This window comes from Ailuropoda melanoleuca, chromosome 8 (genome assembly GCF_002007445.2).
Source record: "Ailuropoda melanoleuca isolate Jingjing chromosome 8, ASM200744v2, whole genome shotgun sequence".
Lineage (NCBI taxonomy): Eukaryota > Metazoa > Chordata > Mammalia > Carnivora > Ursidae > Ailuropoda > Ailuropoda melanoleuca.
The window spans coordinates 31,260,439-31,279,599 of NC_048225.1; the positions used below are offsets into that span (position 1 = coordinate 31,260,439).

Below are 19,161 nucleotides of genomic sequence, written 5' to 3' on the forward strand. Positions count from 1 at the left end.
AATCATGCATAGTGAGAAAAGAAATAGAAGTGGTTATGGGTGTCTGGTGTCCAACCTGGTGTCTCATTATGTCATGCCAGAAATGGTGTGTAAAACCAAGCATGAATTTTCCAAATTAGAGAGACTTGTATGCTCTAGCAGAATATAATGAAGATATAAAGTGTTCTTTTTCTATAAATGTGAGTGGAAAAGTCATGTTATTTTCATTTTATAGAAGCCTAGAATGACTTGTACAAATTAATTATACTCATCCATTTTCATTACTCTGGGAATATTGTAATTATCAAAATACCCAACTATCTGTATGAAGAATTACAGCATTGATTGAGGTTCAACTCTCTTCTCTTAAATTATGTTGCATTTGCACAATTTGAAAATACTTTCCTAAAAATAAAGTGACCTAAAAAATGAGTCATATTTGTATTTCTATTATTGTTTATTAATCTACTCATACCTCAGTAGATATGGCCCTTTCCGCCTTTTTGAGCTAAGTTGATCAAAGATATGATTTTCGAATGTTTTCCCACAGGGTGCCTGGGTTACTCAGTTGGTTAAGTGGCTGCCTTTGGCTCAATTCATGATCCCAGGGTTCTAGGATTGAGCCCTGCATCAGGCTCCCTGCTCAGTGGGGAGTCTGCTCATCCCTCTCCCTCTGCCTTTTCCCCCACTTGTGCTCTCTCTCTCTCACTCTCTCTCTTTCAAATAAATAAATAAAATCTTTTAAAAAAAGAATAGTTTCCTAGAAATGGTAGGATTTCAAAATTTTTATAAATAAACATTGTCCCAAAATTCTCAATCTTTAAAAGCATGTTCCCATAGTGAAAAATACGTCTTGAAAATGTTCTACCTTTCCCTCCATTATTCACCTATTGTAAAAGGGGTTTTTTGAAACTTCTTATTACTACATATTAAAATAGTATGTTTCACAGCAATACAATGTAGACCCTCAAATTTAATGTTTGTTAATCTGACAAATGATGAGAGTAAGTAGTTGAGAAAATACACTGAAGTTATATGAAGGAGATAAATCACTAACTTTAATATCCTATATTCAAAATCATGAGGAACTACTAAACAGTGAAGGCATAATGCCAAATAAATAGAGAAGTATTCAATATTGATGAAAGTGTTTAGACATTTACACATAATTCTATGCTTCAGGTCACCTGGGTGGCTCAGTCGGTTAAGCGTCTGCCTTCAGCTCAGATGGTGATCCCAGGGTTCTGGGATCGAGTCCTGCAACAGGCTCCCTGCAGAAGCAACCTGCTTCTCAGTCTGCCTCTGTCTCTTTCTCTATCTGTCTCTCATGAATAAATAAATAAAATCTTTTTAAAAATTCTATGCTTCATTGCCAATAGTTAAGCATTTCACGACCTGGATAGGTTAGAAAGAATTGTCTTAATTCTAATTCTTTTTTTTTTTTTTTTTGTGGTGGATTGAAAACATCCCCACTAACTTCTGGTAAAAATCAAGTTTACTCATTTTCAAATATGTGTGACTCATGGCTTTAAATTCCTATGCATTGATTCTTATGGATAGAAACTGTCTTTTTCCCAATAAAAGATCTCAATATGAAAACAAGCATGGAAAGATTTCTAATTTGACTTCCTTTGACTCTACTCCTAAACACAGGAACCACACAGTGAAGCAGTAATGCATTAAGGCTGTAATGACTCTTTAGGGATTATATGGTTTTATTTTCTTTTTTTCATCCTCACTTAATTTATAAACTTTGGAAGGCTATTTGGATATCAATGTATTATAACTGAATTTCTTAAATGGTTTTTGAAAAACATATATGTAGTTTCTAATACATTTACTACAAGTTTATGTTATGCTTATTATGACATTTCAAATCAACTTATTATAGTAAACAGAATATTTTAATAAAGAACAGTCCTAAATTAATTTCTATATCTGAGAAACTGAAGTACAGGCATGGCCTAGAAATTAGACATGAAAAAGAGAAGAAAATTAGAATAATTATGACCCAAATTGTGTTTCAAGATCACAATGACCTAAAAGGTAACACTAAGTTGTAATTGCTTAATTGGGTATCAGCTGTTAGTACAGGTATAATTCAACATTTCCTCATGGAATTTTCTATGTCATCATTTCCTAGGAAGCATAGTGCCAACAGTACAAAGATAAATGGATTTTTTCAAGTATGAATACATTTCTTTCTTTCATAAGACATATAGAAAAATACTAGAAAGATGACTGTACTTTCATGGAAAGTGTACTTTTCTCATTTAAATCCTTCTTCCTAGGAAAAAAAAGTGAAACATTATTATCTATAATGTAAAAATGGTCCTTGTATTAGGCAAGATTCTGGTTGATCTGTGGCAGAATGATTTATGTGAAAAAATTATTTGTGGTTGGGGTGGGATGGCAATTTGGACAGAATAGTCTTAGCAAAAATATAGCTGGTTATTTTTATCTCATTGTGAATAAAAAGCAGTTACTTTATTTGGAGGTACTCATCAAAGAACTTAGTTTGAGTGCTTATTACATTATTTTAATAGGATGTACATTGTATATACCAGAAGATAAAAAAACAAGAGCTTTTATAGATGGAGATTTGATTATTTTATAAACACACAATAAAAAGTACATGTTGATATGTTCTATTTTTGACTTGTAAGGGAAAAATGAATAAGAATTAAAATTTTAGTACAAGGACTCCAAAATTCATGTTAAAGTCTTGAACTGAAATAAACCTCTTTCTGAACTTATAAAATAGTATGTGGACAAATAGACAAGTAATGGACTGGAGGAGAAAGTTTATGATCAAGAATCACAGGGCTCTGGGCCTTGTCTTTCCTCATTTTTTTTCCAAGTTCAGAAGCTTATGCAGAGTTTGATAGTGGAGCTTTAACTAGAACTGCAGCTTACAGAAGTATTGTACCTATTCATCCTCAGTGAACCATGCAAAGAAAAACAGGTATATAATAAATGATTTGAGAACCTCGCATGACAGTTAAAATATAGGTTTAGGATGTGTGATTTGCAGCATATTCAACAGCTGCAAGACAAATCATTTCACCCATTTATTTAATAAATATTTCTTCAATGCAAACCACACACTGAACACAATGTTAGGTACTGGGGTTACAGAAAAGATGCAAAGGAAAGAAGTAGATGTATGAACTAATCATATCTACTTGGACCAACTTTCCGTAGACCCAGCTGAGAGGAATCTGTGCCACATAATAGATATATGAGTCCAAACTATCACAGCTTCAGCTTGTCACAGCTATACTTATGAGTTACCATGTAGCACTTCATGATATTCTCCTAAATCTGAGCTATACATACACACATACACACACTTCAGGTTTTTTCCTTTCTTTCTCTCCTTCCTTCCTCCACCTGCCTACCTTTCCTCCTTCTTTCCTACCTTTTCTTCCTTGCATTATTCCACAAAGGATTTGAAACAGCTTAAAATACATTTGTTTATAACACGAAAAGATCAAACAAATGGTTTACAGACTCCACGTGAAGATAAAATGGGTATGGTATGAATCCTATAGGTTAAGATTAACACTTAAGAATATCTGTCATATACTTTTGTAAATTGTTAGAAGTTGGCCATTAATTTTACTTTAAAGTTAGAAGGCCAAAATAAAGGTGGTTATATTTCCAGTCTTAGCATTAATGGTTACAGCAAGATAAAAATTTTCCATAACTCAGGGGAAGAATAATGTTAACAAGTAGTAAGGTCTTTCTCCTGAAAGACTTTATAAAGTTCACACTGGATGGTATAGTGGGTTGAACAAATTTGCAAACAAGTTGGGAAGGGTTTTCACCCATTAAGATACCTTAAGTATGTACAGTGCACAGGCACACATACATAAACGGGAAAACATTTCAAAAGCCATTGCCTAGAAAGGTGAATTATTTGAAAGTGTTGGAGGGAGAAAAGAAAATACATAAGGTGTTCAGGGCACTGATCTTATGATCTTGCTTAAGTGCAATAGATTGGTTAGTTACTGGGGAGAAATGAAGGAAAAGGATCAAGGGAACAGGATAAATATATATATTTTTAATTTTTTTAAAATTAAATTAACATATAGTGTATTATTGGTTTCAGAGGTAGAATTCAGTGATTAATCAGTTACATATAACACCTAGTGTTCATTACATCACCTGCCCTCCTTAATGCCCATCACCCAATTATTCCTTTCCCCTACCCACCTCCCCTCCAACAACCCTGTTTGTTTCCTATAGTTAAGTCTTTTATGGTTTGTCTCCCCCTCCTATTTAATCTTATTTTATTTTTCCCTCCCTACCCCTATGTTCACCTGTTTTGTTTCTTAAATTCCACATATGAGTGAAGTCATATGATAATTGCCTTTCTCTGAAAGACTTATTTTGCTTAGCATAATACCCTCTAGTTCCATCCACATCATTGCAAATGGTAAGATTTCATTTTTTGATGGCTGAGTAATATTCCATTGTATGTATGTGTATCCCTTCCTCTGTCGATGGATATCTGGGCTCTTTCCATAGTTTTGCCATTATGAACATTACTGCTATAAACATCGGGGTACATGTGCCCCCTTTGAATCACTATGTTTGTATCCTTTGGATAAATATCTAGTATTGCAAGTGCTGGGTAATAAGGTAGGTCTATTTTTATCATTTTGAGGAACCTCCATACTATTTTCCAGGGTGGCTGTACTCGTTTGCATTCCCACCAACAATGTAAGAGAGTTGCCCTTTCTCCACATCCTCACCAACATTTATTGTATCTCACTGTGGTTTTGATTTGCATTTCCCTGATGCTGAGTGTTGTTGAGCATTTTTTCATGTGTTTGTTGGCCATTTGTATGTCTTCTTTGGAGAAATGTCTGTTCATATCTTCTGCCCATTTCTTGACTAGATGATGATGATGATGATTTGGATGTTGAGTTTCATAAGGTCTTTATAGATCTTGAATACTAACCCTTTATCTAATTTGCAAATATCTTCCCCAATTCGGCTGATTGTCTTTTGGTTTTGTCAATTGTTTCCTTTGCTCTATAAAAGCTTTTTATCTTGGTGAAGTCCCAATAGTTCATTTTTACTTTTGTTTCCCTTGCCTTTGGAGACATGTCTAGCAAGAAGTTTCTTATGCCAAGGTCAAAGAGGTTGCTGCCTGTGTTCTCCTCTAGGATTTTGATGGCTTCTTGTCTCACATTGAGGTCTTTCATCTATTTTGAGTTTATTTTTATTCATGGTGTGAGAAAATGGTCCAGTTTAATTCTTCTACATGTTGCTGCCCAATTTTCCCAACACCATTCAACAGAATAAATCTTATACAATTAGGAATAATGTGTTGAGGTTCTCTGCCTCCTGGGTTTTAATTTCCTAGTCTTAAATCGTTCTGAGTAAGTCACAATGTTTGTTGTATGAGAGTTGTATGTTTGGAAGAAGGAATAGGAATCAGAGTACTTATTTTATTTATTTATTATTATTTATTTATTTATAAAAAGATTTTATTTATTTATTTGACAGAGAGAGAGAGAGCCAGCGAGAGAGGGAACACAAGCAGGGGGAGTGGGAGAGGAAGACGCAGGCTCCAGTGGAGCAGGGAGCCTGATGTGGGGCTCGATCCCAAGACCCTGGGATCACACCCTGAGCTGCAGGCAGACCCTTAATGACTGAGCCACCCAGGCACCCCCAGAGTGCTTTTAAATGGCACTTGGTTAGGGATGCCTGAGTGGCTCAGTCACTTGAATGTCTGACTCTTGATTTTGACTCAGGTCCTGATCTCAGGGTCATGAGATCAAGCCCTGTGTCCGGCTCTACACTTGGCCTGGAGTCAACTTGGGATTCTCTCTCCCTTTCCCCCAATACACTGTGCTCTCTCTCTCAAATAAATAAATCTTTAAAATAAAATAAATTGCACTTGGTTATACATTCATCCTGTAGGTGGTGCTAGTAAGCTTTAGGTTATCAATGCTCCAGGTATTCTCAATTAATTCTCTTAACACTAAAGGTTTTGTGAATACAGAAAATTTATTGAGTTTTAACCTTCATAAAATTGAGTTTGAATTTTTACAAAAACTAAAACCATTGAAAAAGGTAAAACATTTTAAACTAGATGTCAGACTTGAATTTTATTAATTATTAACATGAGGGTATCAGATTCTTATGTAAGATTACAATGTAGAAGAACTGATTGGTACTCTTTCTGTGGGACCGCATAGCTTTAACTTCTAGGATTTCTATAAAAATGACTGGAAGATTTTCTAATATTAATTTTGTATTTTTTGCCTCATTTGCAAAGTGTATATTGAAGTTTTCTTTCAACACTTTTATTTCTTATTGTTACTGTTTCTGTTATCATTAGGATTATTCAGATCATTGTCAGATTTTTGTGTCTCATATAAATATCCTGTAATAAAAATTGGTCAGACCACATTCAGAAACTATCTTTGACATTCTAAAACAATGAAAAAGAGGAAAGAAATAATAATTAATTAGCTACTAGCATACATACTCTTTTTTTAAAAAAGATTTTATTCATTTATTTGACAGAGATAGAGACAGCCAACAAGAGAAGGAACACAAGCAGGGGGAGCGGGAGAGGAAGAAGCAGGCTCATAGCAGAGGAGCCTGATGTGGGGCTCAATCCCATAACGCAGGGATCATGCCCTGAGCCGAAGGCAGACGCTCAACTGCTGTGCCACCCAGGCGCCCCTAGCATACATACTTTATACTAGACATCTTGGAGATTAAATATTAATTTCTCCATTTTAAAGATTACTAAACTATGTGAAGAACAAATAAAAGCTTGACTATGGTCCTGCAGTTAATAAGTAGTGAGTTGGCAAATCAAAATCAATGTGATTGTTTAATAAAATGCATTAGCACAAAAGCAATTCAACATTTGAAAGTTGGGCTAAGTTGATTTTAGGAATTTAGAAATAGTCTTCAAAAGTATCTCCTATAAAAATCATTTTCTGACAGATGAAAGACATAAAGATGGAAAAATTAGTGAAGAATGAAAAAAATAATTCTTACATTTATTTTGAATGAGAATTGAATTAGCATTTTCCAATACATAGCCATTTGCCTGCAAGTAAAATTTTCCCTAAGAAACTACAACAAATAGTATTCTTAATAATAATAGTTTTTAAAATAAAAATTTGAATATGGTATGATACCTTGACTGAAAGCCATAGAAACATGAAGCTTTGTGGTGTTCTTTTGGTTAAGGGTGAGCTCATAAGCCTGTGATCAATTTGTAAGCACAGAAGGCAAAGACTTATTATCCCCATTTATCGATGAGGACATTGGGATTCACTAAGGTTAAGTAACAGAAATAAAAACTCACAGCCAGGATTTGAACCTTCAAGATGACAAATTCATTTTTGGAACTAGCATGTTTCTAATCTAGAGTTATTCCAATACTCTTAATTTAGATTTTTTAAATTGATTTGATTATTTCTTTAAATATTTACCTATTACACCACATGAAGCAATCTACAATTCTTTAAAACAATTGTTATAAGTTGTCCGTGAATGTGACATCATATTACCTTTTAAAAGTGTTAATTATTTAATAAAATTACTCTTTAAAAAAAAAAGATTTTATTTATTTATTTTATGGAGAAAGAGAGCACACAAGCAGAGGGAGACGCAGAGGAAGAGGGAAAAGCAGGCTCTGAACTGAGCAGGGAGCCTAATGCAGGGCTCAATCCCAGAAACCTGGGATTGTGACCTGAGCTAAAGGCAGACCCTTAACTGACTGAGCCAGGCAAGTGCCCCTAAAATTAGTCTTTTGAAAATATCAGTTGATTTAATTAGAGGTATCTCAAAATATACACTACCATTTATTACATGAAGATAAAAATTGAATTAAGGTACAGCTAGAGATGTAGTGAAGTAAATCTATGAGATAATGACAAATTACAATGAAACTTCCTTCATTCCCATTTTTCCTGTTTATATATAATGGGTCAGATGACTAATCTCTCGCTGTGGCTTGTCATTCACTTTGCATATTATCAGATATGAATCATCCAGCCAAAGGTTGACTGATTAAGAGGAAACCAAAGTATATCAGTGTATGTTTGCCTTAAAAGAGACAATTTTAATTGCATTATAAGTAAAGCAGTAAATTGTAATTGCTCTTGTAAAAAGATCAATTATCCAGAGTGTGATAAAAACGTTTTTGATCTCAGGTCTTTTCTTTGATATCTTGATGTATGTTACAAAAAGCTACTTCAACAGTGAATAATATATAGTGAAATAATCTCAAATGCTAAAGTTGTGTATAAATTTGTTTGACTAATGTGATGATAGTCTATGAACCCAGGCAGAGGTTCTAAATATTTAACTTTCTATGCTCTGGGTAAGCAATTATGTTAATAACTCTTTTTTTTTTTCACTTAAGTACTGCTTCTTCCTTTATTATTATTTTTTTTTACTTTTCAAAAAAATTAATAGTGTAATTAAAAGAGTGTTACATTAGTTTGATGTTTACAATATAGATATTCAGCAATTCTATATATTATTTAAGGATCATCAAATAAGTGTACTCTTAATTCCCTTCACCCCTTTCACCCCACTCTCCGCTTACCTCCCTTCTGGTATCCATCAGTTTGTTCTCCACAGTTAAGAAATAAATAATTTTTATTTGCTTACTTATAAGTTCAAATGTTTTTCCAAACTCAGATCAGTCTTAATTTATTAAAAGTCTCAGGAAACTATAAGACTGAGCATTGCAAAGTAAATAATTAATAATAATAATAATAAATAGAACATGAAACAAGATTTTGAATATCAGGGGCGCCTGGGTGGCAGAGCGGTTAAGCGTCTGCCTTCGGCTTAGGGCGTGATCCCAGAGTTCTGGGATTGAGCCCCACATCAGGCTCCTCCGCTATGAGCCTGCTTCTTCCTCTCCCACTCCCCTTGCTTGTGTTCCCTCTCTCGCTGGCTGTCTCTTTCTCTGTCCAATAAATAAATAAAATCTTAAAAAAAAAACAGAAAAAAAAAGATTTTGAATATCATAGACTCATAGAGATTGGGAGAAGGTGCCATTTAGTAAAACCAGCAATTCATTTAGTATATTAATTCCTAAAACTGATACATCTTTTGATTGTCTGTCAAGCTTTTGGACCTAACTATTCTTTTCAGCTATTTTACATTTTATAATATTTTATTAAATTAATACTTCCTTGCCTACAACCATGACTCCTTACTCCTCTCTCCTTCCTTTTTACTCCCGTAGCACAACTTTGGCCTAGGTTAAATTAAACTATCAACCTATTGTGATCTTGGCAAGGGAATATGAATGGAGAAAAACATTAACAGTGATGATTAATTTTGCTCTAAATTCATCCACAAACCTCAGGCAGGCCCTTTGTGCTACCTGATCCCAGCACATTTATGGATTCCATTCTCTCTATCCTCTAGACAATACTTTTACACCTCTCTTTCAAAACAATCCCTTGCCCTTTTCCCCATTTCTTCCTTCCTACATCTTGGAGAAGACAGAAGTAATATATATATTTCTCCTGGGGCAAAATGCAATGTGTGTCTCAGATTCCCCTTCAATGAAAGACTTGTCCCAGCTGTTGGGAGTCTTAATGACAGTTTTCAGCTCTTAGCACCTTCGGAGGCTGCCTTTGCTACAGAGAATCAGCTCAACCACGGTTATATCCCTTCCTTGGGTAACACACAGCCAACAACGGCTCAATGAGTGAATATAATGATCTGATTACCTTTGTCCAACTCAGCCCTGGAAAGTCATTCTAGCTTTAAAGATTCTCCTTGTTGTCATCTGGGGTTACTGCTAAACCTACATCAGAGCTCCTTCTCCTCACATTTTCTCCTTCCTCCTCCCTTCCAGTGGATAAATTCAAAGGTACTTCTTAATAACCATCGTCCACACTAAATTCCAGTCACTGAGCCTGTTTCTGAGGGAAGTCAACCTGTAACACTACCACAATAGTTATCAACTTATCTATATCTACACTGCTCCTGATTCTCTTATCAATAAATGACTGTCTCTGATCTAATCAAAGGCCCACATCTCCCTTCTGCATCATCAGTAGCATTCAAAATATTGGTATTTCTCCAAAATTTAAAAGAGCAAGAGGAAGGAAAAACAGCTCTTTGACCCCATTTCCCCCTAGGTACCAACCATTTTTGCCCCTTACCCACCTGGTAAAACAAACTCGGCAAACAATTCCTGTTCTCTCAAAAGCACCACTGACCAAATATTACTATGAAGGAAACAAATGACCTTCACGCTGTTAAGTTTATTGATCAATTCCTCAGTTCTCAGCTACTTGACCTATAATCAGTATTTGATAGAATTCTCCACACCCTTCTACCGAAAATGAATTTGTTGCTTGAATTTTTCTTCCTTCACTGTGCCCTCCTCTTCACTTCCATTATCTTATTCCTCCTCATATTTCCAATATCTAGGCCCTGAAATGCTTATTCCTCAGACCTTTTCATTTCTCAATCCATACCATTCCCAAGGTCATTTTATATATAACCTCCTGTATTTGAAAAAAGCATGTTTACACTGAATAATTATCGAACTTATTCCTTCTTGGACACCTCCCTTGAATAGCAACACACGTGCATAAACAATTTACTTGACATTTCCATTTGAATGTCTAATAGGCATTGAAACATAACATATCCTAATGGAACTCCCATTCTACCTTCCAACCTACCATTGCTATAATATTTCCAATGAAAGTAAGTGATCACTCCATTTTTCCAGGAAAGATAAAATGAAAAAAATCATGTGTGATTCCAATATGTCTCTCACATCCCACATACAATTCATGAATAAATCCTATTGATACTATTTCATAATATATCCAAAATCCAACAACATCTAATGCTCCTTATAGCTTTCATGGGCATCTCTCACCTTCACTGTTGTGATATCACCCTACTCGTCTCCCTACTTCTTCCTTTGCTCTCTGTAAGTCTATTCTCAGCACAGCAGCCAGAATTGGTTCTTTTAAAATGAAGTTAGACCATCTGACTTAAATGGCTTTCTATGTTCCTCAGAGGAAAAGTCAAACCACTTACAGTAGCCCACAAATCAAGATTATCTTGATGCCTCTTGATGCCATCTCCTACCATATTCATCTTCCTTCCCTCCATTATAGCACACTGGTTTCCTTGCTTTTAATCAAACAAAATATATCAAGTGTTGTCCTGCCTCAGGGCCTTTGTATTTGCTGCTTCCTCCAAGTAGAACTTCCCCTAACCCCACTCCCAAGATACAATCATAGCTGTTACCTAAACCCCCTTTAGGTCTCTATTTCAGTGTCACCTTCATAGAGAGATCTTCAAAGGACATCTTACCAAAAAGTGGAACCTAATTATCCCATATACATTCCTTATCTCTCTTCCCTAATTAACTTTTCTCTGTGGTACTTATTCTCCAACAAACTATTGTTTATTTTTCTTGTCTCCCACACATAGAATTTAGAGTCCATGAGCACAGGGATTTTTGTTTGCTATGTTTATTGTAATATTTCCAGACTCTTTCCCTAACTGTTCTCTCTGTCTAGGATACTCTCCCTCCTAGGTACTTGCACAGATCTCCCTAACTCTGTGCAGGTCTCTGCTGGAATGTCATTTTTGCAGAGAGGACTTCCTTGATCAGTAGATTCTTTCTTCTTAGTCTCCCAATTTCTGTTCTCTTTATTCTGATTACTTTTCTATCATAACATTTACGATCACCTGACGCATTATATAATGGGATTTAAAATGCACTGTCTGTCTTCCCCAGCACATTAGAATATAACCATTAAATAAACACTTTGTTTTACCACTGCTTAAAATAATGCCTAATGCATTATTCTATCAGTACCTATTAAATAATTGATAAATAAGGACTTAAATCAATAAAACAATTACATATTTATCTTTAGAATATAATTATTATACTTGATGAATTTTAGTTTTGAAATACCTAAATGTTGAGATATTTCCAGATATTATGCTATCCTATCTTATCAAAATTATAATCCTATAAGATCCAAAATTCCCAATAAATACTGAGCTTTACAGATAACACTGAAACACATATGCATAATATATTATTTCTAGAACAGAATTTTCACTCAAGATTAAATTACTTATTAAATTACTATTAGTAAACAGGTCATGCATATACAGTTTCAATCTTTAATGGAGATGGAAAGTGTAAGACAATTTTTTAAAAAAGAAATTTCTTTTTGTTGGTGTGTAATAATTACAAAAAATTAAAGTTTCTAGATGCAAGTAATTGTAATAGTTTTTTATGGCAACTCTATATATTTCCAGCAAAACCTCTTTTTTCTAGCAGTCTACACAACCACACTGAAAACTATTCCTACTGAAGATGATGGTTAAAAAAAGAAAGAAAGAAAGAAAAGAAAAAAAGTTCTGAAGAATATTCAATTTGTTTGAAAATATTTTAAGAGAAATATTGCGCTTCCATTGCTTATTTTAATATAAAGTATTTAAGTTATTAACTAACCAGTGGATCTTAAAATTATTTTTCAAATATTGCTATAAAAAATAAGGGCTTTGAAAGCAAAAGACCTACATTCAAATTCAACCATCACTGTTTATTAACAGGCACCTTGGGAAAATTATTTTACTTCACTATGCTTTACTTCCTACCCATGATGAGATAATTATTAGACTTATCTTAGAAGACTACTGTAAAAAATTTCCTAACATATAAAAATATCTTACCCACACAACTGACCAATAATAAGCACTTGATAAATATTATTCCCCTCTAAGAATTTTAGGGAGATGTATCTTATCAACTTATAATTATGAACCTAAATAATTTTTATTTTTTTCTAAATACTTTGAACATATAGAATTAAATATACTCAAATTGTAATGTTTGGGGACTATCTACAAAGTTATTCAAATTAACAAGAGATATAACACTCATTAAGTAAAATAGGCAGTCAAATAGAGCCATAACAAGCACAGTGGTGAACTTACCATATTTTTTTTTCATTAAATACAAGATAATTTTGAAACTAATTATAGTTTAACCTCTTAAAAATATAGTAACATGTAGAATCCATGACTACATTGCTCTTCCTCCAAACTTTTTCTTTCCCCCCACAAGTTTGCGTTTAAAATTCCACTTAGTTAACACAGTGTAATATTAATTTCAGGTGTAGAATTTACTGATTCATCACTGGATGCTTATCACAAGTGCCTTCTTTACTATTCACCTATATAACACATTCCCTTGCCCACTTCACCTTTGGTAACTATCAGTTTGTTCTATAGAGTTAAGAGTCTCTTTCTTGGTTTTCCTCTTCATTTTCCCCACTATGTTCCCTTGCTTTGTTTCTTAAATTTCACATATGAGTGAAATCATATACTATTTGTCTTTTTCTGATTATTCACTTAACATAATATTTTCTAGCTCCATCCACATCATTGAAAATGGCAAGATTTGATTCTTTTTGATGGCTCAGTAATATTCCATTTTTAATAATTTGGTTATTGTTAATACTGCTGTAACATTAGGGTGCCTATATCTCTTTGAATTAGTATTTTAGCATCATTTCATAAATACCTAGTAATACAGTTGCTGAAGGGTACTTCTATTTACTTTCCCCATATATTTGCCAACACCTGTTTCATCTCATGTTGTTAATTTTAGCCATCCTGACAGATGTGAGGTGATATCTCATTGTAGTTTTGATTCGCATTTCCCTGATGATGAGTGAGGCTGAGCATCTTTTCGTGTGACTGTCAGCCATTTGTATGTCTTCTTAGGAAAAATGTCTATTCATGTCTTCACTTTATTTTTTAACTGGATTATTTGTTCTTTTGGGTGTTGAGTTTTATAAATTCTTTATGCATTTTAGATACTAACCCTTTATCAGTTATGTCATTTGCAAATATCTTCTACTGTTTCAAAGGTTGTCTTTTAGTTTTGTTGATTGTTTCCTTCACTGTGCAGAAGCTTTTTATCTTGATGAAGTCCCAATGGTATATTTTTGCTTTTGTTTCCCTGCCTCAAGAGACATATCTAGTAAGATGATGTTAAGGCTAATGTCAAAGAGGTTACTGCCTGTGCTCTTCACTAGAATTTTAATGGTTTCCTGTCTCACATTGAGGCCTTTAATCCACTCTGAATTAATTTTTGTTTATAGTGTAAAAATGTGGTCTAATTTCATTCTTTTGCATGTTGCTGTCCAGTTTTCCCAACACCATTCGTGGAAGAGACTGTCTTTTTTTTCCATAGCGTCCTCTTTCCTGCTTTGTTGAAAAATAACTGACCATATAGGTGTGGGTCCATTTCCAGGTTTTCTATTCTGCTCTTTTGATGTATATGTCTGTTTTTGGGTCAGTATTGTACTGTCTTGATCGCTACAGCTTTGTAATATAACTTGAAGTCTGGAATTGTGATACCTCCAGCTTTGTTCTTCTTTTTCAGGGTTGCGTTGGCTATGTGGGTCTTCTATGCTTCCATATAAATTTTAGGATTGTTTGTTCTAGTTCTGTGGAAAATGCTGTTGGTATTTTGATAGAGATTGCATTAAATGTGTGGGTTGTTTTGGGTAGTATAGACATGTTAACAATGTTTGTTCTTCCAATCTAGGAGCATGGGGTGCTTTTCCATTTCTTTGTGCCCTCTTCAATTTCTGTCATAAGTGTTCTTTAGTTTTCAGAGTACAGATCTTTTACCTCTCTGGTTAGGTTTATTCCTAGGTATCTTGTGGTTTTTGGTGCAATTGTAAATGGGATTGATTCCTTGATTTCTCTTTCTGCTGCTTCCTTATTGGTGTATAGTAATGCAACCGATTTCTGTACATCGAGTTTGTATCCTTTGGCTTTACTGAATTTGTGTATCAGTTCTAGCAGCCATCATGTCATCTGTGAATAATGAAAGTTTGACTTCTTCCTTGCCAATTTGGATGCCTTGTATTTCTTTTTGTTGTCTGATAGCTGAGGCTAGGGCTTCCAGTACCATGTTAAATAATAGTGGTGAGAGTGGACATCCCTGTCTTGTTCCTGACCATAGAGGAGAATTTCTGTTTTTCCCAATTGAAGATGATATTAGCTGTGGGTTTTTTCGTATGTGGCCTTTATTATGTCGAGGTATGTTTCCTTTAACCCTACATTGTTGAGGGTTTTTATCATGAATGGATGTTGTCCTTTGTCAAATGCTTTTTCTGCATCTACTGAGAGGTTCTGATCCTTTCTTTTATTAATGTAGTGTATCAAATTGATGGATTTGCAAATATTGAACCATCTTGCAGCTCAGGAATAAATCCCACTTGATCCTGGTGAGTGATTCTTTTAATGTACCGTTGGATTTGATTTGCTCGTATTTTATTGAGAATTTTTGCATCCATGTTCATTAGCGACATTGGCCTGCAATACTCTTTTTTAGTGGGGTCTTTCTCTCATTTTGAAATCAAGGTGCTGCTGGCATCATAGAATGAGTTTGAAAGTTTTCCTTCCATTTCTGTTTTTTGGAACAGTTTGAGAAGAATAGGTATTAATTCTTCTTTAAATGTTTGGTTGAATTCCCCTGTGAAGCCATCTGGCCCTGAACTCTTGTTTGTTGGGGGATTTTTGTATTACTGATTCAATTTCTCTGCTGGTTATCAATCTGTTCAAGTTCTCTATCTGTTCAAGTTCTCTCTTTCTTCCTGTTTCAGTTTTGCTAGTTTATATGTTTCTAGGAAAATATCCATTTCTTCCAGGGTGTCCAATTTGTTGGCATGTAATTTTTCATCATAGTCCCTTTTAATTGTTTGTATTTCTGTGGTGTTGGTTGTGATCTATCCTCTTCCATTCATGATTTTATTTTGTTCCTTCCTCTTTTCTTTTTGATAATTCTGACTAGTGGGTTATCAATTTTATAATTTTTTCAAGGAACCAGCTCCTGGTTTCATTGATCTATTCAGCTTTTTTGTTTGTTTGCTTGTTTCTGTATCGTTTATTTCTGCTCTAATCTTTTTATTTCCCTTCCTCTGCTGGCTTTAGGCTTCATATGCTGTTCTTTTTGTTGTTGTTGTTCCTTTAGGTGTTAAGTTAGGTTTCCTATTTGAGATTTTTCTTTCTTCTTGAAGTAGGCCTATATTACTACATACTTCCCTCTTAAGCCTACTTTTGCAGCCTCCCAATGGTATGAACCAACGTGTTTTCATTTGTGTGTGTGTGTGTGTGTGTGTGTATACACACATATATATTCTTCTTTAAATTCCTGGTTGACCCATTCATTCTTTAGCAGGATGTTTTTTAACCTCCAGGTATATGTGGTCTTTCCAAATTTTTTCTTGTGTTTGACTTCAAGGTTCATAGTGTTGTGGTCAGAAAAAAATGCATGATAGGATCCTCAGTCTTTCTGTATTTGTTGAGGACTGAGTTGTGACCCAGTATATGATCTATTCTGGAGAATGTCACATGTGCACTTGAAAGAATGTGTATCCTACTGTTTCAAAATGCAGTGTTCTGTGAAGTCCATCTGATCCAGTGTGTCATTCAAAGCCATTCTTTCCTTGTTGATTTTCTGCTTAGATGAATCTAACTGTCCATTGCTGTAAGTGGGGTGTTAAAGTCCCCTACTATTATTGTATTATTATCAATGAATTCCTTTATGTTTCTTATTAATTGTTTTATATATTTGGGTTCTCCCATGTTGGGGGCATATATATTTAAAATGGTTTGAGCTTGCTGTTGCTATTGTCACATTTATTATAATCTAGTGCCCTTCTTCATCTCTTGTTATGTCTTTGGTTTAAAATCTTTTTATGACATAAGTATTGCTGCTCTGTTTTTATTATTATTATTATTAATTATATCCATTTGCATGATAAATATTTCTCTTCCTCTCACTCTCATTCTGCTGGTGTGTTTAGGTCTAAAATGAATATTTTTAGGTCCGGTTTTTAAGCCATTCTGACATCCTATATCTTTTATTGGACTGTTTAGTCCATTTACATTCAGAGTAATCATTGATAAATATACATTTAGTGCCATTTTATCACTCATTTGGTCATTATTCTGGATATTTTACCTGTTCTTTTCTTGATTTGGTCCCTTTTGGTCTTTTCTTTATATTCAGAGAGTCCCCTTTAATATTTCTTACAGGGCTGGTTTAGTGGTCATGAACTCCTTCAGGTTTTTTTGGGAAACTTTACCACTCCTTCTGTTCTGAATGATAGCCTTACTGGATCGAGTATTCTTGGCTGCAGATTTTTCCCATTCATCATAGTGAAATATTATTCCACTCTCTTCTGGCTTGGCAAGTTTCTATTGAGAGATCTGCAGCTAGTCTTATGGGCTTCCTTTGTAAGTTAGGGTCTTCTTTTCTCTTGCCACTTTTAGGGTTTTTTTCTTTATCTCTATATTTTGCAACTTTAATTAAAATATATCTTGGTATTGGCCTGCTTTTGTTGATTTTGATGGGAGTCTCTGTGCCTCCTGGATCTGGATATCTGTTTCCTCTTCCAAATTAGAGAAGTTTTCAGCTATGATTTCCTCAAATGATATTCTGCTCCCTTTCTCTCTGTTTTTCTTCTGGAACTTCTATGGTATAAATGTTATGTTTGGTGGAGTCACTGAGGTGCTTAAGTCTATTCTCATGTTCTATAATTCTAATTTCTTTTTTATTCAGCTTCATTATTTTCCATAAGTTTATCTTCTGTGTCACTTATTTATCCCTGTACTTCTTCCATCTTTGTGGTCATCACATCCAATCTGTTTTGAATCTCAGTTACCACATTTTTCATTTCTGATTTTTAACTCTATTTTAATATTATTATCCCTTATTATTATTTACTATTATTTTACCTTCTATGTCACTTATTCATTCCTATGATTCTTCCTTGTGGTCATTACACCCAATCTGTTTTGAATCTGTTATCACATTTTTCATTTCTGATTGTTTTTTTAACTCTTTTATCTCTTCAGTAGGACCTCCCTGAGGTCTTCCATTCCTATCTCAAGCCCAGTGAGCATCTTTATGATTGCTGATTTAAATTCTACATCCAGGGGCGCCTGGGTGGCACAGCAGCTAAGTGTCTGCCCTTGACTCAGGGTGTGATCCCGGCATTATGGGATCGAGCCCCACATCAGGCTCCTCCACTATGAGTCTGCTTCTTCCTCTCCCACTCCCCCTGCTTGTGTTCCCTCTCTCGCTGGCTGTCTCTCTCTCTGTCAAATAAATAAACAAAATCTTTTAAAAAATAAATTAATTCTACATCCAGGCATATTACTTATATCTGTTTCACTTAGATCTCTGCCATGACCTTATCTTGTCATTTCACTTGAAATGAATTCCTCCATCTTGGCATTTTGTATAATTCTCTGTCTTCTTCTGTATGTTAGAAAATCCTGTATGTTTCTTTTTTTCTTTTTTAAGATTTATTTATTTATTTGACAGACAGAGAGAGAGAGCTTGAGGAGGGGGAAGGGCAGGGAGAGGGAGAAGCAGGCTCCCTGCCGAGCAAGGAGCCGGATGTGGGGCTTGATCCCAGGACCCTGAGATCATGACCTGATCTGAAGGCAGACATTTAACTGACTGAGCTACCCAGGCACCCTGCCTGTTATGTTTCATGCTCCTGAGAGAAATGGCTTTAAAAGAAGAGGTCAGAAAGTGTCCAGGGCCTGATGATTCATGGAGTGTTTCTGGTGTGTGCTGCATTCAGTCCATTGCTGTTTTGGATGCTATGCTTCAGGTCAGTGGCCTGAGGAGGCTCTCCTTACCTTCAATGGGCAGTGTTTGGACTCTGGGCAGTGCATGGTGAGTTTTAATTAGGTGTGCTCTAGTCTGCTTGTTAAATGAGACCTGATGCTACTTCCACTAGAACTGAAGCCCTGCAGAACTCTCTGGATGGAAGATGTGGTGTGAGTGAGGGTTTCTGCTGGTCTTCTGTGTAAGAAGCCTGCTGTGCTGGGACTGAGGCACCAGCCCAGAAGGGCAGCACCAGCAGAAGGCAGGGAGGTGGGACTTATAAATAGGTTAGGTAGCCAATCTTGGTGCTATGATGTTTACTAAAGGTAATTCTGTGTTTATACTGAGGGGTGAGGAAGGGAAATAATACCAGCCATCTCCATTGTCCCTGGAGATGGATCTCTGTGCTTGTTGCTCTGAGGGAAACACTCCTAAAAGAACAAATATTCTCCCCCCATGCATCTCAGGCATTTTTCAGA

General features: G+C 35.0%; 1 protein-coding gene and 1 pseudogene across 1 annotated transcript in view; one reads left to right on the forward strand and one right to left on the reverse strand.

The window, feature by feature from the left end:
- The window catches only part of CNTN5 (contactin 5), a 1,363,322-nt gene that overhangs the window by 471,337 nt on the left and 872,824 nt on the right, over nucleotides 1-19,161 (reverse strand). The window lies entirely within an intron of this gene.
- The window catches only part of LOC109491236, a 44,161-nt pseudogene continuing 43,578 nt past the window's right edge, over nucleotides 18,579-19,161 (forward strand).